The sequence below is a fragment of the Pinus tabuliformis genome, chromosome X (genome assembly GCF_031772625.1).
Source record: "Pinus tabuliformis cultivar Carrire ecotype Pingquan chromosome X, CPIR1, whole genome shotgun sequence".
NCBI classification, from domain to species: domain Eukaryota; kingdom Viridiplantae; phylum Streptophyta; class Pinopsida; order Pinales; family Pinaceae; genus Pinus; species Pinus tabuliformis.
In genome coordinates this window covers 1,523,298,354-1,523,312,908 of record NC_142308.1, presented here as the reverse complement: position 1 = coordinate 1,523,312,908, position 14,555 = coordinate 1,523,298,354, and the positions used below count along the sequence as shown (strand labels likewise).

Sequence of the window (14,555 nt, the reverse complement as noted above, 5' to 3'; positions counted from 1 at the left end):
TAGCTCCACTGGTTAGGTGGAATGATTGTTATCCTCCCTACAATGGTTCTATTCCCACCAATGACATGTTGATATGGCCTTTGGCCCTAAGGAATTTGCTTAAGCCTAGGTGCTATCCTCATAATGAGGCAAAGTTCCCTGGGTTTTCTCAGGATATATTTTGCAAAAAGCATTTTAGTCAATTGGGTCTAGCCCAAGCAATTGAGGGGGAATGTTATCCCTCCACAACCAGGACCAATTCTCACAAGTGACATGTTGACCTCTTAATGAATGTATTGTTGATTGCCTCGTACCCCAAATAATTTGGGTTTACCCTAGATACCATCCTCAGAATGAGAGGAAGTGCCAGAACAGCATGAGGACAGCATGAGGTAAGTGTGTAAAACTAGCAAGAAACCTATTCTAGATAGAGTGTTCCACCCTAGCCTAGGAATGACATTTTTAAGGGTTCACATGTGTGCATAAAAAGCACCTCACCCCACCTCAAGCCTCGCGCTCCACTATCTGAGCAGATCTTCCATGAGGTCAAGTAGTAGGGTGAATTAGCACTAGGGGAAATTATAATTCCCCCCTACAGAACTCGGCTGAAGTTGTAGAGGTATAAAGTCACAGGTAAGCACTATCCATAACAACATATCACAAGGTTCCATAGGGATTTTGAGTCGTCGTTTTTGAGTGAGATGTGTGTCCAATCATTTCTTTGTAATTCGTCAATCTAGCTTTTATAGGACTTGAACCATTGAATCTGGCTTCATCGAATATCCCTAACCCTAATGAGCCTAGTGGATATCACCATCACGTGTGGATAACACTGCTTCAAATACAAGACCCAGTAGGGTAGACTAAACGCATGAACTCATGCACCCAACACACTTAGAAAACTACACCATTCACAAAATAGACATTCATGCATGCCCTCCCCTGGATGGGTAACTGTGCCTTCCTAATTGAAGACAATACATTCATACATGTGCTTCATCCAGTGATCCTACTAAACTATTGCGCCTCCATTAGAGGATCTCTTATGGGCCCTCTACTAAACATCAACTTTCCTCTGTACAAGTTGGAATGTATTTGTTGAAGGATGATGTTGTTGTCGAAGGAGAACAACTACTGAGAAATAGGTAAAATCTAAGACTACCTCCACTCTTGTATCAAATAAAAGTAAAATTGTTGTCAAATTAAGCAATATTGTTAAGCAATTTTCTCTTTGTATATTCAGCAAGCCAAAAATGAAAAATATTATATCATATGTGGGTACATGGAGCAGTTAGAAATCAGTCTACTGCCATAGACTGAAATGGAGTACAACCCTTTTACAAGGCCTATGGTACCAAGTGCAACATCTAATCTTCTTCTGGAAAAAAACTAAAAGAGCTTTATTGCACTTTGAATTTCAAATGCTTGTTAAATGATCAAGTGGTAGTTGCAAAGAACAACTCAAACTGGGTGATATCAAAACAAAATAATTTAGTATTTCCAAGACAAAATAACATTACTGATGTATCTCTGGATTCCATGAAAACAAAGAAATTTGATGTATTGAAATGATATTAGGAGATTAGTAAAGAGGATCAAATTAAGTGATGTTATGGCCATACCATTGTATCCATTTACGCTTCGAGCGAAGAGACTCAGCAACACCAAGAACATCGAGTGCCCTCCAAGAAAATGTAGTCCTTGTGGTTTGTAGAGAGTCTTCACACTCTAACATCGGGCTCTTCAAACCATCTCTGCACAAGGTCATTACAAATGTAAAATATCAGCAAGACACAAATTTGGTAGTAAATATGACCAAAAGAAGAACTAGTGCAAACAATTTTCACAATCTTGTTTTTGAAACCAACATTATAATCTCCTTAGCATTATGATCAGTTGTCAGTGTTCTTCCCAAGTCAGCAAACTCAGCTTCGCCTTGAAAAAGTGTAATTGCATAAAAGGAATGTCGATCTCATGCCAATAGGTCTCCTACGATGAATGTGCAGGAACATAGTACATAGACCATTTTTCTCTTCACTTAGCTACCTAGGGCTTATTTCCCTTTCCAAATATCAATAATTCTTTTCCAAGAAAACATAAAATAAGAATAATATTTTACTATATTCTAAAAGGTGAAGATGTTGAAATCATGCCACAAAGTGAAAGGAAATCAAATATCTTTCCTCAAACCACCAAATATATAAAGAAAACAACAATAATTATAAAAATAAAACTAGATCGACGCATGAAATGAGTCAAGCGACTAAAAAAATATGACCAAAACAAACCAAAAATTTCAAACTTGACAAAATCCTCTAAACAAGCAGCAAACAAACTGCTAAAATTTTCTAAGATATTAGAGCTAGACATCAACACAATTTCATGTACTTGAATAAGCCCATTGTTGCTTAGCGTTAGACTTCTTAAATTAGTTATTTATCATTTAATACTAGGACACTGTCTATGTGAAAAGAAATAGGTCCCAGCTTCATCAAATCCGACTTCATTTCAAATCAAAGTTCAAATCCAAAGGACACTAACTCGTTACTCTTGGATGGTGCTAATGTTAAATACACAAAATAACAAAAAATAAAGATATGATAAAAAAGTAGACCTGCAAGATTATATTGGTCGAGTGTGACAGGGACACCAATAACTGAGACTAGAGAGATTTATAGAAGGTAGTAGTTACTATTGTGTGATTAGTGGTATGGTGGAGAGACCTACCAAGAAGGGACGTTGGTCTCGGAAAAGTATAGTAGGGAGATCCATAGAGCATTTATGTAAAAGGAAGATGAGAAGTGTCGTCTTCAAGTTGGTTTATGTTATGGTAGAATTTTGTTGGTGATAAGTGGTAACAAAACACTTACATCAATAGGTAAAAAGTAAATTCGGGGCATGAGTTGGACTGACTCATGTTATCTCATCCCTTAATGGTCCTAAGGACATGTGGGGAACCGAACAACTTAGTACCTAAAAGACTTGAAAACATGGCTGACAAATGACTGAAAAATGACTGACAAGAAATGGCTAGCAAATGACTTGAAAGTCTTGTTAAATTTGTTATTTATCATTTAATAATAGTCAGACACTATCTATGTGAAAAGAAATAGGTCCCAACCTCACCAAATCCAGCTTTATTTCCTGTCACAGATAAGAAACAAACAATGTAATTATTAAATATGAAACATCAATCTTAAAATAACACACATCAAAATAATGTTGATGCAATGTTACAATGAAAAATACAAATATAGAACCTATTTTTACCTGAAGTTGACATATAGTAATTTTGCATGATCAATGGAACATGTATACCAAAATAAGAGTCCTAGGGTATTTCAATTTCCGAATTCTCATCTTGGTCCTCATTTTCTAAATTGTGAACATGATCTTCTCTAAATGAACTGTCATTATGAGCCTCCAAAACATTATGTTCTATATCAAGTTCATTAGATAGATTTATTATATTGTTTTCTCCCCTTCTATCACAATCTGATCGCCAAAGAGTTAGCGCTCTTTCATATGGAAAACTGTCAATGTCATACTTTGTTACATATAATCTTAAACATGTATCCACATGTTTATCAAGCTTGTTCCTCAACTTTGACTTCAAGAATGATAATGCACTAAACATTCTCTCATCCTCCACTGATCCCAAAATCATGGTTTGACACAAATCTGCTAATTTGAAATATTCTGATATGTTTTCTTACAGGTATTGGCTAGCACTTAAAGTAGTCCATAATCTTGTTATAGCACCATTTTCATTAGGATTCTCCAAAAAAGGATATTGCTTCCACATTGTTTCAGCAAAGCGTCTACCTTGTTGATACAATTTTGATGAATCTAAAATACCTTCAATTTGTTCTCCATGTATCGAGACTTTCTTGCAAAAATGGTCTACTAAACATTTTAATCTTTTTTGAAAATCAGCGTTTAAAGTTCTTCGACATTGACAATTGTTCCAATATTGAGGGTATACCACACACATGGCCTCCAACAATTCATCTCGAGGAAATCGTTCTCTTATCTCTAATGATAGTGATCTTGCAATTTCTATCAAATTTTGTCTCACTGAAATCACAATATTATCAAATTGGTCTCTTGACATGGGGCAATCTTTGGTGATTTGTCCTGTCTTACTAATATAATGAAAGGGAACCATATACCCACGCACTACGATACATAGTATCCCTTTTTCATCAAAGGTCAAAAAAATTTCAGTATTTTCTATATTGATGATCTCAGTCCAACTTTTAAACTCTGGACCAGTAAAAGAATCTGGCATCATATACAAATTATCCAATGCAAGACATGCTGACTTTCTTGCATTTGTGTATTCCGCAATATACATTGTGCGATTCTAAGACATTTTCACGAGGACATTCATTTCATGTAGCATAGGAAGAATTCTAGCCAATGTCAATAATGTCTCTATATTAGTTAGTTGAGAAAGAAGATCTTGAGCTTTGTCTACATGATAGCGATTTTCATATATCAACCCTACCAAAGATTTGAACTCACTAAATAGTATTTGAGCTGGTCCATTTAATGAGATCCATCTTGTATCAAAATCTTTCAGTAGTTTTTTTCCATCCGTAATACCATCTGCAAATTGTTGAAACTCTAAATATCGTTTGGGACTACGAGAAAAGTATGCATGAGTCTCACGTACAAGATCTTCAACTTTTGAAACTAATGGAAACTTTCTTACTATTTTAAATGCAAGATTCATCCTATGAGCCATACAATGAATATTAAGCATATATGGTGAAGCTGATAGTTGTAGCCTAACACAAAGGCCATTCCTTTGTCCTTGCATTACCGCTGCTCCATCTGCTCCAACACATACCAACTTTTTTGCAATCATTAATTCATCCATACCACTTTCCTTCAATCCATTAAGAACAAGTTCATAAATATTTTCAGCTGTAGAAGTCTCTCTCATCTTATTAATCCCAAGTAGATAGGAATGTCTAATATGGTCATTAACCATATAAATGCTCATGCAAATCCATGAAGTATTATCTATAGTTGTAACCTCATCTAAAGACAATGCCAAAAACCTAGCATTTGCAATCTTCTCTTTCAAATCATCCTTTTCTACTTGAGCTAGATATCCTGCCCATCCCCAACCACTAGTTACAGACCAATGAGAAGATGGAAAGTTTGGCACTTGAAGAAAAGATAGTAATTTCATGTGATCTGGATAATCTGTCATAGGACAACCTTTAGATAAGATGTGAAATACAGTGCTCAATTGTATCGTCTTGGCTAACAAATTTCTTTCCATCGTCTTTTCAAATAGAGATATGATGGTTCCTCCGTCTGCCTCAAGTTTCCTCTTACTTAATAAATATTTTTTATATTCTTCTGCATATTCAACATGTCGACATTCCTCGGAAGATTTCCATCTAACAATAGATTTCTCTTTACCATTTACAATTTTCTTTTCATACACCTTTCCTGCATGCTTTTGGACCGTATCTAGCTTCATCTGAAATTTCACTTCCTTTTGAGTTTTCCAACTACACGCAATACATCTAACTTGTCGGAAAACCTCTTTCTCATTTGTAGGAGGTATTTCTTCAATAAATGGAAAACTTGAGACCCAATTTTCTTGGAATCGTCTCTCTATGGCCCACTGGCCTCTTTTCCTTTTCCGCGAATTGATTGTGTCACTTTCCAAGGAAAAATCTTTAACATTTGCATCACCAATTTCTGTTGAAACTGCATTTATCTCACCCTGACCACTTGAGGAACCTATTTCTTCATCCATCGTATGGATATCAAATGCATTTCCACAAGAGTTAACCTCTCTCTCAGTAACAGATTGTTCAAAGGAGCTTGAATCATGAAGAGAATGTGTATTTTTGGATGGAGCCTTTTGAAAGTATGATAATACATCTGTTTGCCTTAATGGTTTCTTCCCATGATTATCTTTTGACATCTCACTAAATATTCCACAAGTAAAATTTCCAATCGATCTGTAAACCTGCATCAACAGTTTTCAAGCGTTGAGATATGCTTCATATAAATTCACTTGTTCATAGAAAATAGAATTGTACTTTGCAAAATAATTGTTGAGTCAACATTGAAAGAACATATATCAGAAATTGAATTTTGAGGAAAAATGGAATTTCACAAAAATTATTTAACAATGATAATGGGAAACTATTAAATTTTAAGACATAAAATATAACAATTCATTTGTATAACATTGAAACAACATCACTTTCTTTGAATTATTCCTAATTTCCTACAGAAGTTGGTTGACAGGATTCAGGACCTGGTCCCCTCCTCCTAAGCCAGCTTACAGTATGTCTACCATGCCCAAAACTCAAAAGCTGATGCTAAGCCAAATGAAAGGGTATTGCTACCTGAGGAAGAAATTTGAACAACCAGAAATCTAAGTATGGAAAGGGTAGAGCCTCCATCCCTTAGCATGTGAAAAATAAATGGTTAAAATATAATAAGATGGAAAGCTTAATTTGGAAGTCTTGGCAGGGTCAAGGAAAGCCACTATTACTTCCACATCAAGAGGTTTGTTTAGAGAAAAGCTCATCTACTGAAAGTCAGGGCTTCTTTCTGACCAATCACTAGCCTTAGGAAGATGAGACTTCAAGAGAAACAATCAAGTCTGAAGATATAGGAGTTGATGAATGCCATTGCTCAGTTGGCTTGGCATTCTCTGTTTTATAAATCAAACAGTGTAAGCGGAACTATTTTGAGGAGTGCAGAAGTTTTAAGCATGTCTAGTTCCCGTTTTGGGCAAAATGGTGAACATTGAACCTTAGCAAATAACACAGATCCAGAATTATAAAAACCTGCATTTTGCTTTTTATGATCAAAGCAAACCTTTTTCATTGAAGGATCTCCTTTATGATATACTAGTCAAGGGTAAAGCTGGCCAAGTTTCTTCGTGATAACAACAAAATCTTATATGGTCTGGTTAAGAAAAATATTCAAATTTTGCTTGGCTTCTTGCTAAAGATATTTCCTCAAGAGGTTTTCCATTTTGCATCATTCTCAGAAATTTTATAGTCTGGAGTGCCAAAGAAAGTTATCTCAGGAATGTTCTCAACTATGATCAAAAGTCTAAAGACCTACCTGTTTTTACTGACATCTAAGTGACAGCAATTTTCTCATGTAATTCTTCTTAAAGTCAAATTTTTCAAGGGGTTGTGCTCCAAGTGGGCTATTAGAGCCTACCAACCCACAACTTCAATGACCAAAATATTCTAGGCAATACAGTTAGTACAGAAGAAATATATTTTATAGATATAGTATCATCGTTCAATACCTACCAATAGAAAAATTTAAGCCTGACCAACTTGTAGGATGCTACAAGTCAAGACTCAGATTTAAAGGTTGTCCTGCCTTTATTACAAAGTTCTATCTAATTTTGTAGCATAAGATATAAGGCTGAGAAACAATGTAGATAAGGCAAGATAATTTTATTTAAGTCTAAATAAAGCCTGACAGATAGGTAAATGGGACTACAAAGTACAACCAGTGATGCTAATATGTAGGGGAACCCTTATATGGTCTGGTTAAGAAAAATATTCAAATTCTACCCGGACTGTGGTAGGTATCCTAGGTTTATATCCTCAGTTAAATTTCAATATCTTTTTTCTAAACACAACTTAGTTTTGACTTAGTCTTTGATTTTCCATATGCTTCTCTACCAGCATACTGGCTCCCCTTGTGTTTTCTCTGTGAGCACTGCTTTGTAACCAAGCTTTGCTGTGTAGCCGACTGAATCAAGGTTGTTAGACCAATTTAATTCATCCTCCTTATCTCTAATTTTGATTGTACTTAGTTGCAATATGTTAAGTTGTTAACATAGCCAACTCGATTGTTAAATGAATCTCCTTCCAAACCTGTTGACCCTGCTGATATCTAGTGTTGTTTCTGCATGGTGGTCAAATTTGGATCCACAATATCAGCTTGAGTGTGTGCCATTGTTATGCAGGGTCTCAATAGTTTCTTCATTAATCTCCTGGAGCCTTTTAAACCTCACCTAGGTATCTTCACCTATTCTCACTTTCTCTCCATTTCCTATTCTCCACATTGTACTTAGTTGTAATATGTTAACATAGCCATCTCGATTGTCCTTTGAACCTCCTTCCAAGCCTGTTGACCTTGCAAATTTCCAGTTCTGTTTCTATATGGTGATCAATTTTGGACATAACATCAGCTTGAGTGAGTATGCCATTGCCAGGGTCTTGATAGTTTCTTCATTAATCTTGTGGAGCTAGGTGTCTTCACCTATTTTCACATTCAATCCATTTCCTATTCTCCACATTGCCAATTGCCCAACAAAGGAAAAGATTGAACAAGAGCCTTTTAACCATTGAGACATTTGTAATAATTTTATTTGGAAGTCTAATCCATTCCTCCAAAGATCATAGGTCCACATATTTTTGCCCTATGACTTGATGCCACAAACTTGCCCCTGTATTACTTTCCATATGCTCTTGGAAACTACAGCCTTGCCATAATAGTGTGTATTTTTTTAAACTCTCAACCTTCTTTTGGTTTGGCTATTTCTTTCCATTTTATGAGGGAGCATCCTTGATTTTAATTATGTAACTTACACACACGTAAGCTATAAATGATAAACTTGAATTTTATTAGGACAATAAGTAATATAACTTTAGATCGTTGAAAGTTGTAGTTTGAGTAATGAAGGCATTCCTCCATTGGTTGTTGGAGTATATGTGATTTGGTTCATAGTTCTTTTGATATTTTAAGCCCACAAACTAAGGTTCATCATCAGGACTTTAGTGTCAAGATATTTCATCTTTCCTCGATATATATATTTACATGCTTCCTTAATTTGTTAATGAACTAATTGTATAACCGGCTGAACATGAATTATAATAGACTTTTGTCATCATTATTAAGCCACAGTAAAAGGGGTAAGCTGATTATGCTTGTCATGATATAAAAGATTCTAAGATGCAAGTGTGAGAACCCAACCTACAACCTAGACTACTGAGCACAGGGAAAAACTTCAGTTGTTGCTTTGCACTTCATTATTCCTAAGAGATGAAAGCCAACTACAAGTCTACAACTAATCTTTAATCCATCATCTTGCTAAAGACAACTTGTATTATTTTCTATTTTGATGGCCTCTTTGATCCTTCTTTCATAGTAGTTGTTCCATCAACTAGTGAATGTGTGAACATCTTTGAACCAAAAGAGCCCAGCAATAATTGCTCTGTATCATATGTAGATCCAGTAAACAATGGCTTCATGCATGGTTCTAAAGGACATAATCCAAGGCCTGGTTTCACAGCTACTGAAGCTAGCCTGTCCACTGTGTCATACCTGAATGACAATACCTACAAAGGTGCAAACACATTACCCTATCAGAATCCTCAAGAGGTGGCTTCAAACTATGGTTACGACTGAGATCCAAATGATTAGGAAAGATCAGGCCAAGCAGTTAGACCGGATTTTAATCAAATTCAGATATACAACCAAGCAACCCATCAAGAACCTTGCTGATATCTAGTGCTGTTTCTGCATGGTGGTCAAATTTGGATCCACAATATCAGCTTGAGTGTGTGCCATTGTTATGCAGGGTCTCAATAGTTTCTTCATTAATCTCTTGGAGCCTTTTAAACCTCACCTAGGGATCTTCACCTATTCTCACTTTCTCTCCATTTCCTATTCTCCACATTGTACTTAGTTGTAATATGTTAACATAGCCATCTCGATTGTCCTTTGAACCTCCTTCCAAGCCTGTTGACCTTGCAAATTTCCAGTGTTGTTTCTATATGGTGATCAATTTTGGACATAACATCAGCTTGAGTGAGTATGCCATTGTCAGGGTCTTGATAGTTTCTTCATTAATCTTGTGGAGCTAGGTGTCTTCACCTATTTTCAAATTCAATCCATTTCCTATTCTCCACATTGCAAATTGCCCAGCAGAGGAAAAGATTGAACAAGAGCCTTTTAACCATTGAGACATTTGTAATAATTTTATTTGGAAGTCTAATCCATTCCTCCAAAGATCATAGGTCCACATATTTTTTCCCTATGACTTCATGCCACAAACTTGCCCCTGTATTACTTTCCATATGCTCTTGGAAACTACAGCCTTGCCATAATAGTGTGTATTTTTTTAAACTCTCAAACTACAGCCTTGCCTTATTTTGGAAACTACAGCCTTGCCTTATTTTGGTTTGGCTATTTATTTCCATTTTATGAGGGAGCATCCTTGATTTTAATTATGTAACTTACACACATGTAAGCTATAAATGATAAACTTGAATTTTATTAGGACAATAAGTAATATAACTTTAGATCGTTGAAAGTTGCAGTTTGAGTAATCAAGGGATTTCATCCATTGATGAATGAAGGAATTCCTCCATTGGTTGTTGGAGTATATGTGATTTGGTTCATAGTTCTTTTGATGTTTTAAGCCCACAAACTAAGGTTCATCATCAGGACTTTAGTGTCAAGATATTTCATCTTTCCTCGGTATATATATTTACATGCTTCCTTAATTTGTTAATGAACTAATTTGTTAATGAAAGATCAGGCCAAGCAGTTAGACCGGATTTTAATCAAAGTCAGATATACAGCCAAGCAACCATCAAGAACCTTGCTGATATCTAGTGCTGCTTCTGCATGGTGGTCAAATTTGGATCCACAATATCAGCTTGAGTGTGTGCCATTGTTATGCAGGGTCTCAATAGTTTCTTCATTAATCTCCTGGAGCCTTTTAAACCTCACCTAGGGATCTTCACCTATTCTCACTTTCTCTCCATTTCCTATTCTCCACATTGTACTTAGTTGTAATATGTTAGCATAGCCATCTCTATTGTCCTTTGAACCTCCTTCCAAGCCTGTTGACCTTGCAAATTTCCAGTGTTGTTTCTATATGGTGATCAATTTTGGACATAACATCAGCTTGAGTGAGCATGCCATTGCCAGGGTCTTGATAGTTTCTTCATTAATCTTGTGGAGCTAGGTGTCTTCACCTATTTTCACATTCAATCCATTTCCTATTCTCCACATTGCCAATTGCCCAGCAGAGGAAAAGATTGAACAAGAGCCTTTTAACCATTGAGACATTTGTAATAATTTTATTTGGAAGTCTAATCCATTCCTCCAAAGATCATAGGTCCACATATTTTTTCCCTATGACTTGATGCCACAAACTTGCCCCTGTATTACTTTCCATATGCTCTTGGAAACTACAGCCTTGCCATAATAGTGTGTATTTTTTTAAACTCTCAAACTACAACCTTGCCTTATTTTGGAAACTACAGCCTTGCCTTATTTTGGTTTGGCTATTTATTTCCATTTTATGAGGGAGCATCCTTGATTTTAATTATGTAACTTACACACACGTAAGCTATAAATGATAAACTTGAATTTTATTAGGACAATAAGTAATATAACTTTAGATCGTTGAAAGTTGCAGTTTGAGTAATCAAGGCATTTCATCCATTGATGAATGAAGGAATTCCTCCATTGGTTGTTGGAGTATATGTGATTTGGTTCATAGTTCTTTTGATGTTTTAAGCCCACAAACTAAGGTTCATCATCAAGACGTTAGTGTCAAGATATTTCATCTTTCCTCGATATATATATTTACATGCTTCCTTAATTTGTTAATGAACTAATTTGTTAATAAAAGATCAGGCCAAGAAGTTAGACCGGATTTTAATCAAAGTCAGATATACAGCCAAGAAACCATCAAGAACCTTGCTGATATCTAGTGCTGCTTCTGCATGGTGGTCAAATTTGGATCCACAATATCAGCTTGAGTGTGTGCCATTGTTATGCAGGGTCTCAATAGTTTCTTCATTAATCTCCTGGAGCCTTTTAAACCTCACCTAGGGAACTTCACCTATTCTCACTTTCTCTCCATTTCCTATTCTCCACATTGTACTTAGTTGTAATATGTTAACATAGCCATCTCGATTGTCCTTTGAACCTCCTTCCAAGCCTGTTGACCTTGCAAATTTCAATTGCTGTTTCTATATGGTGATCAATTTTGGACATAACATCAGCTTGAGTGAGTATGCCATTGCCAGGGTCTTGATAGTTTCTTCATTAATCTTGTGGAGCTAGGTGTCTTCACCTATTTTCACATTCAATCCATTTCCTATTCTCCACATTGCCAATTGCCCAGCAAAGGAAAAGATTGAACAAGAGCCTTTTAACCATTGAGACATTTGTAATAATTTTATTTGGAAGTCTAATCCATTCCTCCAAAGATCATAGGTCCACATATTTTTTCCCTATGACTTGATGCCACAAACTTGCCCCTGTATTACTTTCCATATGCTCTTGGAAACTACAGCCTTGCCATAATAGTGTGTATTTTTTTAAACTCTCAAACTACAGCCTTGCCTTATTTTGGTTTGGCTATTTCTTTCCATTTTATGAGGGAGCATCCTTGATTTTAATTATGTAACTTACACACACGTAAGCTATAAATGATAAACTTGAATTTTATTAGGACAATAAGTAATATAACTTTAGATCGTTGAAAGTTGCAGTTTGAGTAATGAAGGCATTTCATCCATTGATGAATGAAGGAATTCCTCCATTGGTTGTTGGAGTATGATTTGGTTCATAGTTCTTTTGATGTTTTAAGCCCACAAACTAAGGTTCATCATCAGGACTTTAGTGTCAAGATATTTCATCTTTCCTCGGTATATATATTTACATGCTTCCTTAATTTGTTAATGAACTAATTGTATAACCGGATGAACATGAATTATAATAGACTTTTGTTATCATTATTAAGCCATAGTAAAAGGGGTAAGCTGATTATGCTTGTCATGATATAAAAGATTCTAAGATGCAAGTGTGAGAACCCAACCTACAACCTAGACTACTGAGCACAGGGAAAAACTTCAGTTGTTGCTTTGCACTTCATTATTCCTAAGAGATGAAAGCCAACTACAAGTCTACAACTAATCTTTAATCCATCATCTTGCTAAAGACAACTTGTATTAGTTTCTATTTTGATGGCCTCTTTGATCCTTCTTTCATAGTAGTTGTTCCATCAACTAGTGAATGTGTGAACATCTTTGAACCAAAAGAGCCCAACAATAATTTCTTTGTATCATATGTAGATCCAGTAAACAATGGCTTCATGCATGGTTCTGAAGGACATAATCCAGGGCCTGGTTTCACAGCTACTGAAGCTAGCCTGTCCACTGTGCCATACCTGAATGACAATACCTACAAAGGTACAAACACATTACCCTATCAGAATCCTCAAGAGGTGGCTTCAAACTATGGTTACAACTCAGATCCAAATGATTGGGAAAGATCAGGCCAAGCAGTTAGACCGGATTTTAATCAAAGTCAGATATACAGCCAAGCAACCCATCAAGAACCTTGGGCATCCCATTATTACACAACTGGTCAAAACTCTGAAAGGGAGGAGGAACCTGGTAGTTCAAGTTACATGCAGAATCTGCCATATCCATAAGGCACCGCCATTTTTAACTTTGTCCAGAAGGCATGATTACCACACAGATGGAAGATAAGGGTTTAGGCAGAATGGTGTTTCAATTTCAATAATCAAAGAACGGAGATGATGATTTAGATGGGATGGAGGGTAAGAATTATTATTATGCTCAGGGGTCTGGTTATGCTGGGTAATACAATAAGCCTGACAAATAAGGGAGGGAAATGTGAAGGCTATTATTGCGTTGCCTGCATGGTAGCATTCTTATCTTTTCACTCATTATACATTTTACCGGATTTTTTTTTCTTGGTTTGATCCGGTGTTTCTTCTTCTCATTGCCTTAGTGGAGTGTAAGATATCTGGTCAATATTAGAGTTGTTCCTGTCCTCTATTCAAGCAAAATCCTACATATTAAGTGGGTGTCTTTTTTCCCAAACTCAAAACATAGTTCTTCATAGTGTAGGCACTCCCATAGGTTACCAGGTTCTTAATTCTTTATTGGTGCAATCTTGCATCTTATGTAACTGGAAATAGCTACATGCAACTCTTATCTTTGGGTCCTAGTATTTTTGGTTAACCAAACCTGAAAGTGGACCATTTTAGAGTGCACTATACAAAATGCATGGGCAGGCATGCTTGGATCATTCCTCGAATGGTTCAACAATGTAGGCCACTTTGCTTGTTAAAAACGTGTTGTCAGTGGTTTATCAAAGTCCAAATGACCGGGGTAAATGGCAAGATAATGTTAAATATGAAAAATCCATTGCATGCTCTGAAAAACATAGCAGAATAAGTGGAAGCAGAGATTCAGCCATGGGTAAAATTAAGCGAAAAGCAAATTTTTGCAATGCTCGACATGGTCTAGTCAAATATTATGCATACTACGAGCAGCTCCAGTGTTGTATATAAAAACAGTCACCATGGATAAACTTGGCAGCAAAATAAAGCAACATTCAATACAGTTCAGCATACCTTATAAAGTTCTCATATGTTGAAACGCACTCACGTGTTGAATACTATGATCTCTGTTCAACTTTTCTATCAGATGTAAAGAGGTCATTATCAGTCATCACTTCCTCAATACTTCCACCACGGTACAAGGCCTCGGCCACAATCAGAATGG

At 36.0% G+C, this 14,555-nt stretch overlaps 1 pseudogene; it reads right to left on the bottom strand.

Moving 5' to 3' along the window:
* The window catches only part of LOC149145846 (boron transporter 1-like), a 44,487-nt pseudogene extending 31,042 nt beyond the window's left edge, over nucleotides 1-13,445 (bottom strand).
* Between the last annotated feature and the right edge of the window lie 1,110 nt (nucleotides 13,446-14,555).